Genomic DNA, 22,910 nt, shown 5'->3' with positions numbered 1-22,910 from the left:
TTGTTTTCATGGGACATCATGAAAATTTAGTAGCTTAGTCCACTTGTCCCTTTTTTTCTGTAATATATTTGCAGTATTTTACAAGCACTTAAAAAAGGTCTTCACAAACTTGCTCCTCTGACTGCTATATCTGCTCTGCAATCAGCTGTGCTGCAGTTACACACTCTTGGCTTAATTTTTTTTAAATATACCTAATATAAATATTTTAATTAACTCTTGCTTCAGGATTTGAATTTGTACAAGGAGGGAGCTTTAACTGAGATCAGGGATAGGTATTCCCATGTTTTTTGAAGCATTTTCATATAAATTTGTTATCTGAGGATGTGCTCCTAGGGAAAATTTTCAAGGTCTGTGCATCTGCCCTCACAGTTCCCTATCAAGGAAAGGAGCAGGAATATCATGATGTGTCACGCTTTGCCACACCACAAAGTGTAGATACAAACCATGTGTTGAAGTAAGCTTTTTGATGCATTGTGTTTTATTATTGCTGCGAGCAAGTGTCCTGTAGAGTCTAATCACTTTCAAAGTACTTGGTAGCAATGTCAGTGGTAGTATAGGTCCAACTGAAGATACACTGGTTTATGAAGGTACTTTTGAAGCAGCCTTCGAGTCTTCCAGTATTGCTGCTTCTCCACTTGATTTTTATTATGAATCTTAATGGAACTTAGTATTTTCTCTAGAACCGCATCTGGTAGAAGTAGGAGACAATACCAGGAGCACAGCTGCTGTTAAAGAAGGCAAGTGTTTAGTCTTTGTCATTGTATGGGAGTGCTTGGGAGAAATTATCTGTGTGTCACAAAGGCTCAAGCTGGTAGGTTTTAAAAAAAAAAAGATTTCTGTATTTCAAACAAGCAAACAAAACCCTACAGAAAACCCCACCAAAACAGTTGGGATAAGAGATCTAGGCAAGCCAAATGATTTTGGCAGATCTTTTGTAGGTGTCTAAACATTTTTTGTAGCTGTGTGCCATGTTCATTTTTGTATATCAAAGCTTTAAGACATTGCATGCTCCAGGGAGGTCCAGTTACCCTTGCTTTGCCTGTTGTTCACCTCACTTTTGCTGAACCTAAGAGGAAAATGTGATATAACTTGGGAAATGAAAGCAGCGTTGTACAGGAAGGAGACTGACCCTCCAGTTTGGAAGCAGACTGGGCTTGGAGGTAGACCTGTTTCCTGCCTGTCATCTCAAATGAAGCACTGCAGCTGTTTAAGTCCCATAAGATCAGAGTTTGATCCCCTGCTAAGCAGCGTTCACCAGCTCATCTTGCAAGTAATGGATTTTACAGGAAGGTAGAGGAGCACTTGAGTCAAGGGTGTCCTGTAAAGAGCTTTGTCTCTCTGGGTAATTTCTTGGTACAGGTTTGGGTGGTGGGCATCATCCTTGCAGCCTGGCTGGCCTTCGTTTCTCCCAGGCACATAGAAGGTAAGAAAAATCCCTCTCTTCCTTTGTATGAAGTACTGAGGGATGAATAGAAATGAGATGACTTTAAATATGTTATGGACAAACAAGATTTGGAAACGTTGTCTCCTCATGCAAAAAACCAGCTGTTGACCAGAAGAAAGTGCTTTCTTATTTCTACTGCTTTGCTCTGAAGGATAGATTGCCGTAGTGTGGCTTCCTGGCTTCCCTATGTAGGTTCAGCAGCTTGCAGCAGTTTTGTAGTTGGCTCTTAAACCTGCAGTTATATCTGTTAAAGCATGAGCAAAGTCCCTGTGGGGTTCTTATGGCCATGGAGCTCAGAAAAGGGACTCTCTCCCTGCCAATAGAGCGTGGTCAGCATGGAAAATGCTGCTCCTTTCGCACTCAAGTCAGGAATTGATCCTGTTATTACATGCCAAAGGGACAATTTGGACTTTGCTTTGCAGCTCATGGAAGGTTATTTTAACTTGAAGGAGGTTATTGTAATTACCAGAGGCTATATCAGAAAAGTCTGGTCCCTCTTGTGTAGTAGGAAGCCCTCCAAGCACATCAGGAAAACCAGTCAGGTTTTCTGTTAAAGGCTATGCTTGTACAACAGGTCTGCAAAACCATTTGCCTCTGGACTGATTCCTGGGGCGCTGTTTAGGATTACCCAAACTGGGCACATCAGAGGTTTATGTGTGCATTATATATGGCTCTGACACCAGCTAGCTCTGACCTGCAGAAACTGTGTGCTAAAAATACATTTTTATCATATGGAAGCTCACAGAAGTAGAAACAAGGGCAAGTTCTGCAAGAGAAGTAGTCGGATGAGGTGGAGCAGTGTTTGTAGGCCTCCTGTTTCTCCCTTGATTTGGCAGGAGACTCTGTGATGCATTTGAACTCTCTGCAAAGCCATAGCAGGGACAGAAGCTACAGACCCCCTGTAAACCTATGCTGTTCAGCTTTGCTGGGTTTGGCCATGTGAAAACCAAGTCACTTTTAACAATATTCAAGTGATTCAAATAGAATCTTCCTTTAGCTGGCTTGGTTTATTCAGCAATATGTCTGGTTTCTGTTTCAGTGGCTATGATAGTGCTGATTTACTTATTTCAGACCCTCCCACCTTTGAGCGTTTATTTTAAAACTTATTTCTTTGCAGCTTAGAAGTACTCTTTATCTGTCAGAATTGGAGTGCCACACACCTGCTTTGCTCTTGTGTAATGGGTTCTCTTCACTCTCCTCCACCTCCCATTTATTTCCCTGTCCTTCCTGTAGCACAGAACAGGAAAGTTTCGCTGGTCCTTGGGGTATTGGCTTTGTGATGTGGCTCATTGCACAGCTCCATGTGATGGCTTTTTTTTTTTTTTAAAAGCTCAGACTAGAAAATAAACATATGCTGAAGAGCCTGGTCCTGCAGAGTAGTTCATTTTATGCAATGAATGAAGAATTATGAGAGAGCTAGATGATTTTTTTGCATGTGAACAGCAAGAGGGAAAGCCATTGCCCCTCCTTTGGGTGGTTGATAAGGCTAAATACTGAAAGATGGGGGGGAATTCAGCCAGACTGATTCTACAACTTGCAACTTGCTTCTCATTTATGTAGGATGTTGGTGGGTTTGATTTTTTCATTTATTTGTTTTGGGTTGGTTTTTTCCAAGCAATATTTTTGGTGGTTTTTTGTTTGTTTGTTTGTTCATTTTTGGTGGTTTTTTTTGGTTTGGTTTGGTTTGGGATTTTTTGAGGACAGGTACCCTAGGGTGCCTCTTTGAAGTTAAAAATAACAGCAGTTTGGATTACTCAGCATGATTTCTGAATAGATTCATGTTACTCTCTGTCAATCCTAGTTCAGATAGAGATTTTACACAGAAATCCTGGATTGGAGGCAGTGTTTGCCTTGGGGATAGAAATAAAATAAAGGGGGAGGGATAGGGGGTAGTGAAAGGAGAAGGAGGATTCTTGGCACCACTGAGCTGTGTTATGTAGTTATGATTATAATTGGCATTTTGGGGGCAGTACTTTTGGCAGCCTGTGTTGTTTTTCCTGCAAGTGCTGCTGCTTGTCTGTGGCCAGTGCAGAAAAGGAATCAGACAGATAAGCTTTGTGGTTTAACCCCCACCAGCAATTAAGCCCCATGCAGCTGCTTTCTCACTCTTCTCTACCCACTGGGATGGGGAGAGAATCAGAAGGGTAAAAGTGAGAAAACTCATGGGCTGAGATAAAGACACTTTAATTGGTAAAATAGTTTAATTGGCACACAAGCAAAGCAAAATAAGGAACTTCTTCAGTACTCTCCATGGGCAGTCAGGTGTTCAGCCACTTCCAGGAAAGCAGGGCTCCATCACACATAACAGTTACTTGGGAAGACAAACACCATCACTCCAAACATCCCTCCCTTCCTTCTTCCCCTAACTGTACATGCCATATGGAACATCCCTTTGGTCAATTGGGGTCAGCTGTCCCAGCTGTGTCTCCTCTTAACTCCTTGTACACCCCCTGCCTCCTCGCTGGTGGCGGGGGGTGAGGGACAGAAAATACCTTGACTCTGTAAGCACTGATCAGCAGTAAGGAAAACATCCCTGAATTATCAACACTTCTCAGCACAAATCCAAAACATAGCCCATACCAGATACTGTGAAGAAACTTAACTCTATCCTAGCCAAAACCAATACGTATGCTAATGTGCACAAATGCAATTCATACCAGAGCAGAGAGCATGATGGAAATAAATAATACCTGAGTAGATTTAAAAAATGCATTAATGACACCCTAAAAGCCTGCGATTTGGCTGCTTTGTTTACATGTACGTGTTTTTGTGCATGCACAGTTTGGTAAGAAACATACTGCGTGTCTAAGTGTTTGAAGTACACTGAGTAATCCTTACAATTTTCTGTTCTTTATGGAAGAAATTTTACATGAACAATTTATGGGATAATGTTGAACTTAATACAGTAGAAACATCCGGTGGGGTTTTTTCCCACTGGAATTTATTAAGGTAATATGCAGTGTCTATATATATATATATATATAGGTAAACTTCTGTCCTCTGTGACCCTCTTCCTGGTTCTTCTGGTCATTTTTACTCATATGTTGTGGGGCCATGATAACGTCTTTTCTTATGGTTATGCTACCTGTTCAGTGTACCAGAGTCACGCATCCTCGTATTGTGTAGCATAATTCCAACAAACCTACACAAACCAGGTGATCAGTTTTGATCTTTTCCAGAGCCTAAGTTTGAAGCCCTGCTGTCTGAAAGCTTGTCCTGACTTGGTCTAGGGCGAAATCTGGTTTTGCTTTTCTCTGAGCTTTGTTTCTTTTTTTTTTTATCTTGACCTGCCTAAAAACCTCATTACTGTTACTCATTCATCAACCTGTGTTTAAGATCCACTCCTGATACCTGCAACATATTAGCTGCAGTATGTATCTGCTTTTAAACCAGAGTACCTCATGCTAGACAAGAGTTCTCATTTAATAGCCTCACTATTTAATTCATGTCCTTTCTCATATCTTCTTTTCTATCTGAGCTTGAATCTTTTCACTCCATTTGAGAATGCTCTTAAACTTGTTGTCCTGGTCTCTCAGCTGGCTGCCCTTTGGTTTGTATGCTGTTGACATAAATCAGCCTTCATTTGGAAGCAGCATCTGGCGAGGTGTAGGTCTTACTGAAGGAGATCTAAAATGCCTAGAATACTCTAAGGTATTGTAAAATAAATTAATACTAGTGAGATTAAGAATAAAGCAAATCTTTATCTTGGCTAGAACTGTATTACTGGAATAATATATTACACCACAGAAAAAAAATAAGGTTGATCCTTCAGTATATCATTTTGTAAATACTGTTGTCAGCATTAGGTTCCTCCACACAGATTCATTGGGCAAACAATAATCCCTTTTCATGCTAAAATGTCTTTTTAATTTTTTTCCTCTAGTGTCTAGGAATTACATTTGGGGATAAAAAAGCTTGAAGATCATTATCTTCTAAAGCCATTGTTTTCTCTGTTACTTTTGTGACAATTTCAGAAATATTGGTATCCAACATTACTAACTGTAGAATTAAAATATATTAATGTAATGCTGTTGTGAAGAATCTGAAACTTTGCAGAATAAAATATTACCATTACATAATGCATATGTAACAGCCTAGGATTTATAAAACATGCATTAGGATTTTATAACTTACGTTTGTGAATTTTTGAAGTGTATTTCTTACTACTTCATGTGCTAAATATATGTATCAGTGGGTTACTTATCACTTAATTTCATAATCCTTTTATAAGACTTCAAATGCACGGGCTCCATTTGACAGCATATATTTTTATTCAGGTTAATGGCTTTTTTTGGTAACTAAATTCAAGAATGCAGTCCTCTTTGGTTTTGTTTTGATGTTACTCATTCAGGAAAGGTAGCTGAAAAAAAAAAAAACATACTAGCTTCAGAAAGGGGGAAACACATGGTAGAATTCCTGAAAATAATGTTAAGATGAAAGCTTCTTCTTTGTCTTCATGATTATTTTGTTGCCTTGTATATTGCACAGTGAATGAAGACAATAAAAATTAGAGGGCTTATTTGAAGACCCTTCATCCAGCACAAAACCAGCAAGGAGAGATTTTTGATTGGCTATTGTTTTACTGCAAAGTCCTGATGTGTGGGTATTCAAGAAACAGTTTAGCAGCTGAACATCTACGACTGTTAGAACAGACCTGCATCCATTTTTCAAGTTATTAATGGGAACTATTCATGATTTTCTCTGTTTGCTTGTCCTGGTCAGAAAAACAGGGTGTTTTTCTGTTGCTGAAGTCTACATGCTCATGCAAAAAGGGAAGGTGGGACTGGGTTCTTGGCTATTGATAGAAAATGCCAGTATTTTATTTGGAAGCTCTTATTACCCCAACATATTTTGGTTTTATAGTCTTTAATTTATCTTTAAATGTCATTATGTGGGGGGAAAAAGCATGCTGAACTATATGACTTTGTGTGTTTGACTAAAACAGGCAGTAATCTTGAGGTCTGTTGGTTTGATATTGAAAATACCGTGGCAAAACAGATTGGAGATTAAGTATGAGGAGTATGCACGGGTGGAAATACATGCTTTGGAGGATTGTGTGTTAATTCTGCTCCAAAGAAAAGTGGTAGCTCCTTTCACCAGCTTTTAGGCTCTTCAACATGAATGATGAAGCACTGTTGAGGAGAATGTGGGTGACACCTGGCTATCAGTCATCTCTGCGTTACCACTGTGATATTGTATGCTGTCAAGCCACAGTGATTGATTGTCTGTACCCCATGGGATAAACAGTGAGTATAAAAGAATTGCAGAACATGGTTTGGCTGCTCCTTTCTCTGCCTGAGCGTTTGGCAGGGGTTAAAAAAACCCAACACCAAACCGCCTCAAAAAAATAAAGACCTTGCCATCCTGGGGGGAGTTGTGAGCATTTAGGAGAGAGTGCAGATATTTCTTACATCTATAATGGGACTTCACTGATTCTTCATTCTATTTCAAGATGATAAGGTGAAGACATGTCAGTGATGTAGTAGTGATTTACAGTTAGGTGTGAATGACACTTGCACGTCAGTTTGATCCTCACCTAGCCCTGTATGATCTTAGCGGTCTTAGTAGGGAATCATCCATGACCAGTTAGCTGTGGGGAGGAGGCAGGATCAGGCCCTGGGGTTGGTGAAAAGCAAGCTCCCCCAAGAAGAGTGGGGTCTGTGGATCAGCATCATGATGAGGGAGGAGGACAAGAAATTGCCTGCTGAGCGGGGCATCCCTGGGATAGCTCGGAGAAGGGTGATGATAGCAGCAGTAGAGATTGCTGATGGCTTTCTAAAGTATGGATCTGTCAGATCAGGGTGAAACACCCCCATAGCCCTTTATTTGCCTCCTTTTCCTACTTTTCAGGAAGTAAAGTATTGTTAGATTCTATTATTCTTACCAATATGCTCTGATAAGCATTTAACTTGCTTATTTCTTTTTTATGATTACTCCAGCAAGCACCAGGCCACTGTTTTGATTATATTTCTCTTGATTTTACAAAATAAAGAGCATAAACAAATCAGATTTAAAAAAAAAAAAAAAACCAAAAAAAAAAAGCAGATGTATTTAAACTGTTAGAAAAGTTCTCCATTACTAAAGCCTGGTTTCACTTTAAAATCATACTGATTTCTGTGTATATTAACTACCTATATATTAAAGCATATAGTGTCATATAAATCTGTTACTGGTGTTGCAATATGATAAATCAAACTCTTTTATTAAAAAAGATGTGTGTTTTCTGTGGATAATTGCCCTCCTTGGGTTGCTTTCCTGCAAATATGAGAACTTTTGGCTCTGGAGCAGGGCAGGACTGAACTTTTATGCTGCAGAAATTCTCATCTGACTTCAGCAAAAATATTTTGGGACAAGTGACCTGGCCCTTGTCTTCAAAGATCTTCCTATAACTCAAATGATTCTTCCCATGATATTGACTGTATATAATGTGGTAGAGAAGATGCAGTTGGCAGGAGAAGATAGCACAGAGTATTTCTTAATAAGATTTGAGATGCTGGTGTAGGCCATTAATCCATTTGCAGTTCTGTCCCTATTGTAGAAAGAGCAGCAGGTTTGGTGTTACTCTTGTGCAAGTCAGACCCTCCCCTGCCTTGCCTTTGGCTGTGAGCTAGACCAAGAACTGAGGAGAGAGGGCAGGGTGGGAGAGGAGGGTGATGACAGGTCTTTTTAAATTATCTACTTATTGAATGAGATCATCGGAATTAATTGTTGTGGGTTTTTTGTTTGTTTGTGGTTTCTTGGTTTTGTTTGTTTGGTGATGGGGTTATGGTTTTGTTTGTTTGTGGGAGGGGTGGGGGGTAGGTATTTGAGTTTCTCTGTGATGCATATGGGCTGCTCTTAGGGAGAGTCCTTCTGGGATGATATCCCCAAGACCTAGCAACTCAGCAGATACCAGGGGTTGGAAAACTGTGTTTTTTCTGAAAAGGGGGATTTAAGACTTGCTATTGTTTTCCTCCAGCTGTTTAGAAAAACTAGCAACTTATGTCTACGCTGGCAGCCTTTTTCATTGGGATGTCATTTTTTTTTGGGGGGGGGCTGCGGTGGAAGCAGGGGGAGGGGACAAGGGTGGAGGTCTTAATATATTCAGCCTGCAAACTCCAGTTACAGCACTGATGTGATTCTTCTGGTTTCCTGCTGGAGCCTGAGGGTCATTCTTAAAGTTTGTCACTTGAAATTGAGGGCAATCAAAATAAGTTCTGCTCTGTATCATGTCTGCTCAGCATTGCTTGCTCCTGATTCAGTCAACACTAAAGGATAGCAAAAATGTGACCTTTGATGTTCTGTTCAGAAACCTTGGGGTTGTTCAGATTTGTTCTATTTTAGCTTTATTTTCTCAGAAATTGGAAGATTCACACTTGAGAGCTTTCCCTTGGTTTTGAACCTCTAAACTGGGGGGCTGTTGGAGCTTCTTGCAAGACAGAATTTTAGGTGGTTACAATTGTAGGGCATGTACTGACGTTTTTAGTTGATTGCAGTGCAAATGTAAAGTAAGCCCATAAATCATAGCCAGTGTTGTGATTACAAATCGTTACAATCACATGAGATTATTCAGTTTCTTGCAAATCCTTCTAGACCATACAATAAAGTCATAACCGCAGTTATAATCCTGTGAGATAAAGTTACTTCATCACACAATCTCCTTCTGGTTTACTGTTTGCTTTATTTTGATGCCAAACTGAATGTTTCTGTTTCAATGTTTCCAGCTTCAATGGCAGCATGTATACTTTTTGTATCTCTGTTAATTCTGGAGTTTATTTTACATCCTTAAAATATGGCTGTTGATTGATATAATAGTTGGGCAAAGACCTGATGATTTTCTCTCTAGTGGTGGGAAACTCAATGTAAAATGATGAAGTTTTAGAAAAGAATTGCTATTTCTGTCCATCACTAGAGATGTCTTGTCACATGGCCAGGAAATAAATGAGTTGTGATCACTGATACATTGTTATATACTTTGCTCTTCCTGATGTTGGATGTCCTGATGCTTCCAGTGCAAAGGAAACTGCAGTGGGCTAAGGAGCATTTTGTGCTTGTTGGCCAGAGCGTGATGACTCAGTATGTCAGAGTAATTCTGATAAATACCCAGACTGAGATAATCAAAGCCCGTCCAGGGATTTGGTTGTTGTCCCACTTATTAATTTTAATGATAATTGAATATCTGGGCGATTACTCAGGCCGTAAGCTCAGCTGCCCAAGACCTGCCTATTCAGTTTCAAAACACTGCTTATTCAAAGTCTGGTATATTTAACTTGGAGGAGTGGTCTCAATGTGGACAGATAGTACAGATAGACAGGAGCTACTGTGTCCTTACTTCTTACTGAGTCACAGTAAGTAAGTCTGGCAGAGCCTGTTTCTCAGAACCATATAAGTGTAGTGACCTGGCAAATGTCTTTAGCTCTCGGGGGATTTAGTTATGATGCTGCCTGTATAATATTTGTGAAAGGCTTTTGCTGTGAAAGTGTTGAAGAGAAAGCAGAGAATCTTAAGCAGCCCTTACTCAGTGTTTGCAGAGCTTTTTTGTTTGATGCCACTAGCCCAGGTAAACCTTTTGGACTCCTCGCTTCTCTGTCCCTTTCGAGCACAGCACTAGTGAGATTTTTTTTTCCTTGCAAGTTTGTCTCCTCCAGTGCTAACCTGGGGTGTTTTCCCTCACCTCTGCTGTTTACGGAGGCTCACCTTGCTGAACGTAGATGTGCAGAAGTCCCTGTGCCTCTGTCCACGTGTTGCAGAGGGTCTTTGTCAGAAGCCAGGATCTGTGTTGAGTTTTTTTTATATGAGGGGAGCTTTTCCCAGATGAATTCTCTAGTGCTTCTGGTTCTACTGGAAGACTACATGGTGTCCCCACTGATCAAGGATAAAGCAAGCAACTGAGCATGCTGGTTTAAAAGTAAACCAGTCAGAGAAATGGACCCGTTTCTAGAGAGATTATAAGTCAGAGTTAAAATTTACTAAAAATAAATTACAATGGATGCGACAATACAGAGAAAAACTGGTTTTAACCACAAAACTAGATGGGTAGCCCAGCCTCCTGAGACAAAAACAGAACAGTGTTCCTTGGTGCCTGTACTGAGCACCAGGTGGCCTCTCTGGGTGCAAAGTAAAACGAAAGGAAAACCTGTTGGTGCAGATGATGGTGGTAGTTCTGTTGAGGATATGATTGCAGTGTTGTCGAGAGTGGCAGTGGCAGTCCTTTTGGAGTTCTGGTTCTCCTCTCGATTTGATGAGTGGTACCAGAAGTCCCAAAACCCAAAGATGCTGAAGTTCAGGTGGGAAAATCCAGTACCTGCCCCAGGGCAGCAGGGAGTTTCACAATGGATCATCTAACTCTTTGAATCATGGGATATTTTTGGAGTCTTTGATGGTCTAGGTGTTGCAGCTGCCTATTATGCCAGTCCAGTATGGCCCATTAGCAGAGATGACCCCTCAGGCTGAGTGTGAAGGTGCTAATGCCTCCCTGGAGGGGAGTTATCACAACTGAGTCATTAGCTGTGCCCTGGGCAGCTGCTGCAAATGATCTGTTACCAACAGTCCATCAGAAATGACATAGAGGGTGTAGAATACACAGTTTTGGTTATACCCACATAGTAATAAACTGGTCCTGGCCCCTCTAACTAGGACACTGAGACACAAAATGGTGCTAATGCCATAGGCATCCTGTGTTTTTTTGAACTGGGAATGAGCTTAAGTTAGGAAAGTCTTGATTCTTGCCTTTAAAAAACAAATTTTCCCCTTCCTTTTTTTCTAACTTCTGTCTTTTCAAAAGTAAAGCAGCAAAGAGAGAAAATGGAGTGAAAACAATTTTTTCATACACAGTGCTGTGACCAGAGATATTACTTGGCAATATCCTTTCTTCTCTGCTCTGCAGAGTTTTAACACTAAGAACTGAACTAGTTTTCTCCTGTATTACAGTAAACACATAAGTAATCAAAATGATACTAAGAAAGAAAGTTGGGCAACTCCCCAGTGTTCAAATATGTTGAGTGCAAATCATTGACATTCTAGACATGCTGTTTCTCACTGAGTTATAGTTTTAATGCTGGAGGAGTAAAACAATCAGTTGAAAAACCCCACAATATTATAGTATTTGCTAGTTCTTGTTATTTAAAAATAATAGCAGATTTGTGAGTGTGTGAGCTGAAGGTAATGGTGGTGTAGCTTCATAGGATTTAAAGCCACTGGATGTAGTTTAATCTCCTGTGGTATGTACAGTGTAGAAACTTGTTCAGGGATCCTTGCAGCAGGTCTGTAGCCTTGATTTGGCCTGCAGTGCATCTTATGGAGAGAGATTTCTTTGAATTAATCAATCTATTGTGGTAAGTCCACATCCCTTTGTGCCAACAGCAACTTGTTGTAAAACAAACAGATCTTTCTAGCTCAAATTGGTCAAACTTAGTTGTCAGTCAATGGATCTTGCTATGCCTCTTCTTGCTAACTTTACAGCTACATACTACTCTTTCTCTTCCCAACACCCCGTTTCAGGCAAATAGAGGACACCAAGCAAGTTAGCCACCTCCCAGCCTTCTCTAATTGTTTTTAATGGATTTTTGTGCTGTAAAGTTGGGGGTTCATCTCTTGACTAGCTGAGGACTCTCCTTACAATTTATCCTAGCTGAAGTGTTGCCATTTGAAATGAAAGTGGCTTTCTGAAAGTGATCTTAGTAAAGTGTTCCATTATCTTGTTTGCTCTGTGAAGCAAATGGATCACAATGAGGGGAAAATCATCCTTGTGATGGAAACCAGGTAAAAGTGGATGGGGAATCTTAGTGGCTGCTCATCTGGATGCTGTTGCAGGTACAGCTGCAGTACAGTGCCAGATACATCTATGACCTGAAAACGCGGGCTAGAGCTGTGCAGAAGATTCTCTCATGAGTTGACCTGTGGGCTTGGTCATATGGTAAGGGGAGTCTGTGGGAGGTGGATGAGTGCACCACATACATAATTTCAGATAGGAAGACAGGTTCCTGTTACAGTGGAAGACATAACCTTGGAGCCTCTTGAAGCCCTAGGACAGGTAAGATTCAGTCCTGGCTGAGCGTCAGCTTTTGTGCAAGTAAAGGCTTCATGCTTGCAAAGCCAAATACCTTGTAGCATCTCAGGACTCTGCATCCCTGAGCAGAAGAGACAGAACCAAAATCACCTGCGTGCTTGGATGGCCTGTCCCTGACTGCTTCAGTCCACACAAATATGAAAATTTCCCTTTTGTGTGTATGAGTCTCAGAGTTCTTTGCATCTGGTTCAGTGTCATTTGATCACAAGACAAGAGGAAGCTGCCGAGTTGCAACAACAGGTTTTTGTGTCCTTCCCCTTTAATGGCTAATTCCTTCACTTAGTATGAATTTATTTCACTGCTTACTGTTTTATTTGTGCACAATAATTTATGGATGAGAGCAAACATTATTAGAAAGCTTTATGTACTGTACACTATGGGGGCAACTTTGCAAATCAGAGTACCATTTCTTCAGCTGTCTTCTTTCCAGCGGGTATGTTTTGGTAACAAGAATGATGTCAATTAACCACATAACCTGTAGAAGTGCTGTTTCCTATGCTAATTAGTTCTTCCCCTGAGTACTGTACTTTTAATTTATTTTTTTCAAGTGCATTCACTCATCCTTTTCCTTTCAAACTTCAACACTTTGTGAAACATGCATCCAGTTTCACTGAAAGACTGAAGCTGATGAGACAAAAGTTGAAAGCGCATTGATAATGGTTTAATTGCTAAATAATGATGAAAGTTTTGTAACGTATTTGTAATTTTATGTTTGTGGGAAATGACCAGTCATTCAATTTTACAGAGTGAGAGCAAGGCCTAGAATAGGGCTGGATAAATAATCATCTGTGGTTTCTGTGCTGAGTAGTGCCTTTCCTCTCAGGGACTCCTGAAGATTATTTAAAACATTTTTTTCCAGAAATTCAGGCTGCAGACAAGGATTATCTTGCCTAGCAGTTACACGCTGTTGCTGCAGTTTGGCTGTGTTCTGTCCATAAGCTGCACAAAACTGAGAGAAGGTTCTATTCAATGTTCGCCCTGCTGTGAGAATGTCTCTTTGATACTGAGGTCCTTGCTTGTGGCTTTCTGCTAGGCTGGTAGGGGAGAAGGAGCACTGAAAGGAAACACTGAAGGCTGGAGCTATGCAGACCAGAGTGTTTGGGATGGCCGAAACCCAACAGGTCCATTACCACCTGGGTTCGACAAACTGTGACTACATGCACTTTATCTCCCACCTTGACCTGAATCTTGTGCTGCTGAAGGAAGAGTTAGTTGATGGCAATCTCTTTTCTCCTAAGAAAATGTAACCCCTTCCTAGGTCTGAATTTTTAGTTACTCCTTCTGCTCTTCAACTTCTAACCCACTGTTAATCCCAGTGTACCCTGAATGGAAAATAACAGTAGTAAGAGCTTGTAGCTTAATTGAGCTGGCAGAGATGTAAAAATAGAAAAACTGTTATTTTGTTTTAACTTTTTTTGATAGTTTTTTTTCTGAGGAACTGTATGTCTTCAGCATTTCTGTGTTTTCTGCCTCTATGCCTCAGGGACTTGGGCCTGGAAGAGACTCTTATTGAAACCTGGGAGAGGAATATACGTGAATCTTAATTATCTATATATCCAGTCTGTACTCCCAGATGGCATAGGCACGTTGATGCTACCTTTAAGCCACCTTACTTAGGTGATGGATGCATGTGGCTCGTCATGGGCTCAGCTGCCTGAGCAGATACGTTCTTCTGAAACTTGTCCAGATGCCACTTAAAAGTTCTGAATGATGAAGGTTTGACTCCTGCAGCAAGTTCTCAGTATGGTTGGTTACGCCTTTCCCTGACCACCCCAATAACTAAGTTATCTTACGTTCTCTTCAGAAGTGTTCAATTTAAATTCCTGGATCTCTTGTTGGTTAGATGAAAAGCAGTCTAATAACAGAAATTTCTTCCTCGCATATGTGTTGCAGTATTACTGTGAAGTTAACCCATGGTATGCCTCTTGGTTAAGTAAACAATTTGAGGTTTTTTCAGTGTCTTCTGAAAACTTTAGCAGCTTTCCTAGATTTTGCCTTATCACAGCTGATTGCCAAAGCAGCATTTATTTTTGCATTGCAGACATATCAGCTGAGTATTTAGCACACGATTGTATTTGCTTTCCTAACAATGGCACTTTGGTGTTCAATTGGTTCTTCAGTGGTTGTGAGATGCCAGAAGAGTGCGTGGAGGTTAAAGGTATGAAATGGTTTTTCTCTGAGATGGTTAGGATATAGGACATCTGTCATAAACAAATGAGCACATCTATGTTTCTTCAATTCCAGATTAAAAGAAACATTGAGGTGCGGGTTGCATATTTGTCCAACAGATTTACATCCTTGTAATTCTGGTGCCTTATTTAAATAGAAACATAAACCTGATGCAAGGGGAATTAAATCCCATAGAATAAAAAGTAACTAAAAGTTTCATTATGTTGTGGAATAAGCATAACAAGCATCCACATGTATAATTTATTACCTATAGTGGGAAAGTACTTAACAACAGTCATAATAAACTCCTTCTGTTCATTCATTTCTAGATCTTAGCATACTGATTCAGACCTTAACTGAAAGTGAATATACAATCAATGTGAGAATTTTTATGCAGGTTGAATAATGTAGGCCTGCCAAGGATCTTTAATTAAATAATTATTCTTTGTTCAATTACAATAGGTTGCTTCACTATAGGGATTGCAGGCAAGTACATGCAAAATCCACGCTGAACTGATCATGTTTTAGCTTCTTACTGTAATCCTGAGTAAGTGATAATCTTTGTCGCACAAAGCAGTGAGAGCAACCCAAAAACCAGGAAAAAATTTGTAGTCAAATATTTAAAAATTTAGTGTCTACTTCTGTGGTGATCAAAGAAAAGCATGCTAAGACACAGTTTGGTGGTGCTGTGAACAAAGAGCTGTCTGACAAATGGGAAAAGTGGATTTTCTCTGGGGTTCAGATTCAATAAAACCATCACCAAAACTAAAGCAAGCTAAGGTGCTCCACATGTAGGGAATCAGGAAATCTGGTTTTGGTTTTTTCTACTGATAACCTCATGTATTTAAGAAGTGGCAAATGGAGCTGTTAAGAGGAGGTGCAATAAATTGCATTTTGTATCTGCCTGCTGTGCACACCAGTTCCCATAAGAGGGTCTGCACAGGCAGAACAGCCTTCTCATTTCTTCTGAGAGTATTGGAAATGCAAAAAATCTGTTTGGCGTGGGGGCTGCTGCTTGTAGCATTGCACGAGGCTGGCTTCAAATGGCCCCTGCTGCCACGGCATGTCATTAATGCAGCTCACAGCAGCTGGACTGAGAGGACTTCAGTGTTTATTAGGGGAATATAATCATTTAAGCCTGAATAAGCTTCAAAGCTCTAATGTGGCTGTTTGGCCAACAGAAATGAGATGTAAATTTGTGCTGAATAGCCACTGATTACAGAAAGATGATTAATGCGAGGTTTAAAATTGATTTATGGGTGCAGTTGTCAAGGCCTAAGCCATGAATGTAATATTATCTCTATGAAAAGCTTTGGGTAAATTAGAGACCAGGGAACAGTGGCAAAATAATGTGTTTGCTGGAGGGTCTGATACGGTGTATGGGCTGTCTATAATCTAGTCAGATCTGGGATGTGCCTTAGAGGTTAGGCTTTGCCAGTGGAGCACATGGATATTAGAAATATTAGAAACCCAAGAAGTTTCATCTGTTTTATTTTCATTAAATGCAATTTTTGATCAAGTATTTCTTCTGTTTTACTGGAAACTCTTAAATATTTCCTCACTTTCAGGAAATGATATGTAGCAAATGACAATGACAAAGATTAAAAGTTTAGGTTTTGCAAATTTTTGCTGTTGTGTGCATTAAAAATAAGCCAAATGCTTTGTGTGATTTCCATTCTAGTAAACAGTTAGAATCCCCAAATAGATTTTGATTTATTAAAATATTAGGACAACATTACAGTAACAAGGAAAACTGCCTTTCTTGTTGCCTTTGAAAGTTGTTTTTTGAACCTCCTGGTGTCATCAGATGATGACTAATGTGAATAATATCCCAAAAGCTTTGAAAATCCAAACATTTGGTTATAAACCTAAAATATATGTCATACTGAGTCGTCCTGAAAATCTGACTCTGTCAGCCTTCCAGTGTTAAACCATGTGGTGTCTATACTGTTTGTTCTGGCCTTTGTTAAATTGCTCCGCAATGAGCGTTACATTAAGCAGTGAAAAATGATTTAATGGTATTGTGTTTCTTCATTGCCTCTTTCACGCTCATCTCCATTGTCTTTCCCTTAACTGCTGGACTGTGATTTGAAATGGATGTTTTAATTCAGATGTACAGAGAAGTCCAAACGTTTAAAAAAACCCACATAAACCTGTGGGAGGGGAGATGGGGTTTCTAAATAACACATTGCTTTGTTCTGGAAAGGGGTCAGCGCAGTGTCTGATTAGGCATGCTGGAGAGGGGCTGATGCTCCTTTTCATTTCAGTTGTGCGAACCTCCAGCTGGGTTCTCATTCCATTTGGATTCTACTGCTGACATCTTTCATTGATCATGCAAATTATCAAAGTCTTTTGATAAATTCAGAAGACAAATTTGCAAAGTCTGAGCGAAACTTAAGTCCCCTCTTCATTTTTTTCCCCTTTATATCTTGGTGTGCAGCTGAAAAGTCTAGGTGACTTTGTCCTAATGTTTCTTCACTTTTCAACAGCTTGATTGTGCAGATCTCTGAACAGATAATACATTTCATCATGAGCGTGTACTGCAAATAATTTTTAATTGCTCTTTCTTGCCTGTTTTCTTGGGCGGTACCTCGTATAGCAAATTGCTTCTTGTGTTTTGAGATGCTATCGCAGCTTTACAGAAATCTACATTGTTTCTCATCTGGTAAGCGGTGCAATCCAGGAATTGTCAAAACTTTTGCCTTACATTACCAAGGAATTTTTAGTGAGAAGCCTCCTGCACAGGCTGCTGCAGAAATGGAAGGTGTGGCAGCAAACTTTATATGCATATTACAAATAAAAAAAGAATATTGGACAGTTGTTCAAGTAGCAAATTCAAATGTTTAAACAGTATGAGCTGATGACTATGAAGTTTTCTGTGTAAATTTAAATGACTGATATGTCTTCACATGTAGCACTCCTTGAGAGGAGAAGTCGTGCTTTGTCTCACAGTTTTCAGCAGAGGGCTTTCCTGTTTGGTGTTTTCCCTCAGCTCTGAGCAGTGTGACTGCATGAGAACCTTTCTTGGCATTACTTCATGAAGGAGGAGTATTTCTATCAGTCCTGATTGCACACAAGATGGTGAAAGGTTGCCCTGGGTGGAATTAAAAAGATCCAAAAAAACTGTAGGATCCAGAAGTACCACCCAGACGCTTAAGCTCTCTGTTTAAAAATGGCATTTTTTAAAGCTGATTGCTGCTGATTAGCTGTTCAGAGTATTGGAATGCGCAGTTGGCAGCAGTGGAGTTTGGATGGAGCACAATGGTGCTATGAACATTCACCAACTAATTTTCAGTGTAGTTGCTTTATAGTGGAGATGAAACATTAATCATTCCCCCATCTTTGCTCTTCCTTCTCCTGCCCTCTGTCACAGTGCAAAGCCAGACGTAAAGCCTTGGCATTGAGTGAAATTGAGCCTTATTAAATCTTGATGCCATGGGGAGTAGCTTTTATCATGGAGTAAGGCCCTTTTTCTCCTCTTCAACACCTTTGTTGCCCACATGGTGAAAGGGGTCATTCAGAAGCAAGTCTGGCAGTTGCTGTAACATTGCTGCAGTGAGAATTTACTCTTAACAGAGGGTCTTGGCTTTTCTGTTATTTGTTGGCGGTTATTTGTGGGGAGGGGCTGGTAATGGAAGTGACTTTTAAAGTTTGCTTTCTGTTAGGCAAGTATCACATGTGGCATAGGGAAGATGTGAGCGTTTGGTTAATACAGAGATGGAAAAAAAAAAATCATTAGTCTCATGTGTCACATCTCAAAAAGATGCTTTAAATTTCCACTTCATACCTCTTTGCTATTTACTTCCCTTACTTATGTTTTAGTTTATGAAAAAATGATCCTTAGCTTCTGGCTGAGAAATCTTCTGTATTGAGTGAGGAAACTCACTTTTGCTTGAGGTAATTAACTTCAGGATATTCCAACACTGTGTGTTAACCAGACTATGCATCTTAGTGACCAGAGTGGCACTGTAAGAAACAGTGGGATAAAAACTGCAACACAGTAGTAAAATTAGAAAAGCAGCCTGAAAGTTATACTATTCTTATTTTTTTATTTATTTTCCTAGTTGGAGAAATTGATGGAAATGTGCCAAACCACCAGAAAATTTAAGATACTTCTTTGGAAGCGCAGCTTTCATTAGACCAGATTTCTGCCTGAGTAGGGAGATTAATCAGATGCTCTCTGTCCTCTGTTATCCATTATGTTTTTTGCTTGACTAGGAACTGCAGTCAGTAGGAATATACGTCTGTATGTATAAATGTCTTGGTTGTAAAATTGCCATCCAAATCAGGCTTGAGCCTTGGAGGGGGGGACTGTCAGACATATAGAAATGGTAAGATCCCAGGCAGCCATAACTGCTTCTGTTTAAAGGTTTTAGTAAACACTGTGCCAAATATTGTTTGTATTGAAGTGACTGCAGTTTCTTTTGACACTGGCCCCTGCCCTTGAAATGAGCTCCAAACCCCTAAAAAACACACTGAGACTATACAAGAATCACTTTACCTTTTACATTATAAAGTAGATGTTGGTATTGGAGAAATTTGTACAAGCAATACATTTTTTTGTTGTTTGGTAGCTAAAATTTAAAACACTGTCTTTGAGGTTGAAAGAACTAGTTTGGATTACTCTTAGAACAGGGGGGGTTTGCATTTTTTTAATCTGCCCTCTCTTTGGTTTAAATTCAGGAGAAGATGAGGCTGTCAAAATCACTGGTTTCTCCTTCACTATTTTTTTAACCCCTCTCCTCCTTTCCTAACTTGATCCAAGTACATGAATTGCTTTGGTTTCCTGATTATTTTTATTTCAAACTTGTGATTTACTAGAAAAAGTCACATGGCTCTATCTGGTGACCTTCCACTGGTTGGTGTGGGGCAGGAGGGTGGAAGCTATTAGGCTATCTCAGCGAGCAAGCATCCTGCCCCAAAGCAGATTTTGAACTTTAAACCTGTGTACAGTGGTACAAATGCTTAAAAATTGTTACCCGAGAGCTCTTGTTTTAAACAGGGTCCAGTGAGCTGGACAAAGCTATTTTGATTCTCTTCTACCTGGAAGTGGCAAGTAGTGGGCATTTATCCTGTAGATGTGAGCTGCTTGCCATGTCTTTACTCTGCTCCTCCATCGGGAAGAGCAGACTTGCAAACTTGCACCATTGTTTCAGGTTGCTGCGTTTTTCTACTGTTTGAGACTGGTTTGGATCACTGTCCCTTGTTGTGAGAGGGGACCAGGCTTCTCACGTGCCCCATCCAGGTATTGGTGGACTCTGCCATGGTCAGTAGGTCATATAGGTTATACACAGAGCTCTTGCCAGTATTCAAGATAAAACTCTTTTGCTCCTGCCAATCCTGAGGTTAGCATCGCTGTAGAGGGAACTAAAAATAACATGACTTTTGGGTGCTTTGTATTTTGTGTTCTTGTTCTTTGAGCAAGCAAAACCCATTTAATGAAGACTGAAACACCCCCAGGAAAAGCAAAAACTCTCCTTTAATCATATGGCTCCAGAGCTGAAAATCTGAGCAATGCCACATATCGCAGCGTGTGTTGATAAAACTGGCAATATTTGGTGGCAGGCTTTGAAGTAGCTGAATCTTGGAACTGGTATTTTTGTAAGTGGTGTTTTGTAATAGGCAAGATAGTGACACAGTCAGCCTCATTTTACAGCTAGCACAGCCCTGCAAAACCTTCTGCAGTGCAGAAGAAAAAATGCGTGGTGCTCTGCCTGGCTTTCACTAGAGATTTAGCCTTAAGTGACCTCACTGAAGTCACTTAAACTGCACAGGGGAGAGCCTGCTGCTTATTTGCTTTAACTTTGTAATACGATAGCAAGTGGAAACCAGCAGGCAGCTAAAAAAAAAAAAAGAAAAAACCACAAGGTTTTGGGTTTTGTGATGGGAGGAGAGCAGCAAAGGGAGGGAAGGAGCAAGTTGCAAGATAAAGTTGAGTAGCGGGAGGGAATGTTTGTGTGGGAGCTAAGCTGGAGGCTATTGATTGGCAGCCAGGTCTTAACATCAGCTGCATAAAAGGAAATCGAAGAGTCTGCCCAAATATTATCAGGATGAAAGGCAGGATAAATAGTACAGAGCTGAATGCTAGGCTGGTCTGCCCTTCTGCAAGGGCGTCAGGTGTCCCCTTTTAACTTGGCAGAGGGATTGCATAGCCCCACACCTCTGCCCCAGTATGTGCTCATGATGGGTTTGACAGCACTATTTTGGGGTACAGTTGCCCTCCTTCAGGCAAAGCATGAAGTATCTCCAATGTTTTCATGCATTCACAGCCTGGGCTCAAAGATCTATGCCAGCCTTGCTTTTTTCCAAAAAGAAAAGAAGGTAAAAATGCATAAATCCTTTTCCAGTTTTACATTTTTGTGCCAGCAGATACCAGAGTTAACGTGCATATATTGCAGAGCTCCACATGGTGGGGTGGAAAAATGAAATGAGAGGATGAGGCTTCTCGTACCCATGGAGCCTACGAAATAGGTAGTGTAAAGAGAGGCAGGTTGCACAGCCTTTGGAGGGAGGAAGTCCTGCTGGGAAGGTTTCAGGTAAGTCTTAGAAACAGCTTTGCTTAATGCACTTAAGCTCCCTTTCCCTCTTAAGATTTCTAGGATTTTGTTAAATACCTAATTTCTCTTTCAGCAGCACAAGGATGTGTGGAATTTGGAACAAGTCTTTAAATTTCCACACTGCCTTAAATGACTGCTAAAGATAGTGAGTTACTGAAGACCAGTAACAAAAATTCCTATTGAAAAAAAAACAAACCAAACCAACCAAAAAAAAAAAACAAACCAACAACAAACAAACAAAAAAACCAAAACAAAACAAAAACCAAAAAAACAACCACCAAACCAAATAGAGAAAAGCTCTGAAATTTTTGTCCCTGCTGTCAGTATTTGTTTTTTGGGGGCAGCAGCCTTTTTGCTGTACTGTGGTAGCAAATTGCAGTCCTGGAATCTCAGAGATTAGAAACGAGCCTGAGTAGCAGACAGCTGGTGAATGTGTTTTAAAATTGTCCGTTTAACTCAAGGCTGCTCCACTGAATGCATTTTTACCTCTTATATTTTTAGTTAGTTGTGTGATATCTTTGGCCTTTCTGTAGGCAGACAGCTTGTATGAACTGTGTACTTCCTATTGATGGAGCTGAGTGCAGTCTTTAATTTGCCAGCAGTAGCGTGCTGGAAATTTCTGATTCAGAAGTAGGTCTTCTATAAATGATTTAACATCAGGCCATTGAAATGCATTTGTGTTTTCCTTCTTAGGGCTATTAAAGATGTAGAGAAAACATTTACCACCAAATTAATGGTTGCATTTTTTGTTTTAATCCTGCAGATGGGGTTGATTTATATCTCAAAAAGTATGTGCTGCAGAGAGGAATTATAATATTACACAATTTTTCAGTTGTACCTAATTTCTTTTTCATGCCATTAATTTTCAGATAGATGCTGTCTCTTTAATGTGGTGAGCTTTCTTTTTCATTAACTGCAAGGTGCTGCCTTTCATCCTCTAGCTTGTATTTCTTTGTTGGTTGAAATACTTGTCTGAGGTCTGCAGTGATTGGGAAGCTGGGACCAGGCAGAAGGTGCAGGGGCTCTTACCACCATCTCTGTCTCATGGAGGGATGTAAAAGCAGAATTGTAGCAGGCTGCCTGCTGTCTCTGTGAGGGAGGCAGACCCAGCTGAAGAGAAAGAAATGGTGTAGTCCTACATGTAGATAGGAGAGAAGAAGATTAAATGACAGAGCAGAGATTTTGCACAATACTGGCTGCTCTTATAAAATCTGGTCGTCTTTCCCTTGAGGATTATAGAGATAAGCAGCCTCAGCTCGTTAGCACCTCCCCTTCCTCATGATCTCTGGTGATTGCTTTAGTTTTGATGGCAGGTGGTGATGGCAGGACTCTCTGATCCACGGTGTGGTACTGAAAGAGCGGCACATCCTGAAGCCTGAGATGTTGGCTTGTTGTACTTTTTCTTGCAGCTGAGATTAGACTCTAGCTCAGCTGATTGACGTATGCTTGGACCCTTCTCCTCATGGTGTTTAGTGCTCTTAGTGCATGAAAGCAACGATTAGAATCACTGCATTTGGGCTTTTGAACAAATGAACTCTGTACTCCCTTCCAAAAGCACAGCTCCTGGAACAGTAGTGGAAACAAGTTTAACTTCATAACTCTGGAGAGCATGATGGTTGGGTCCTTGAAAATTGACCTGGCAAGTGTGAAGAAAGTCAAGTGATGTTTTTCAATATGCTTTCAAGTTAGGTCA

General features: G+C 40.3%; 1 protein-coding gene across 15 annotated transcripts in view; it reads left to right on the top strand.

Moving 5' to 3' along the window:
- EPHA5 (EPH receptor A5) overlaps positions 1 to 22,910 on the top strand; it is a 202,952-nt gene that overhangs the window by 17,641 nt on the left and 162,401 nt on the right. The gene's annotated exons all lie outside the window — the stretch shown is intronic.

This window comes from Myiozetetes cayanensis, unplaced genomic scaffold, assembly GCF_022539395.1.
Source record: "Myiozetetes cayanensis isolate MyiCay16 unplaced genomic scaffold, myiCay2020 scf7, whole genome shotgun sequence".
Classification (NCBI taxonomy): Eukaryota; Metazoa; Chordata; class Aves; order Passeriformes; family Tyrannidae; genus Myiozetetes; species Myiozetetes cayanensis.
The sequence above is the reverse complement of the archived record's forward strand: the minus strand, read 5'-3'. Positions and strand labels throughout refer to the sequence as shown.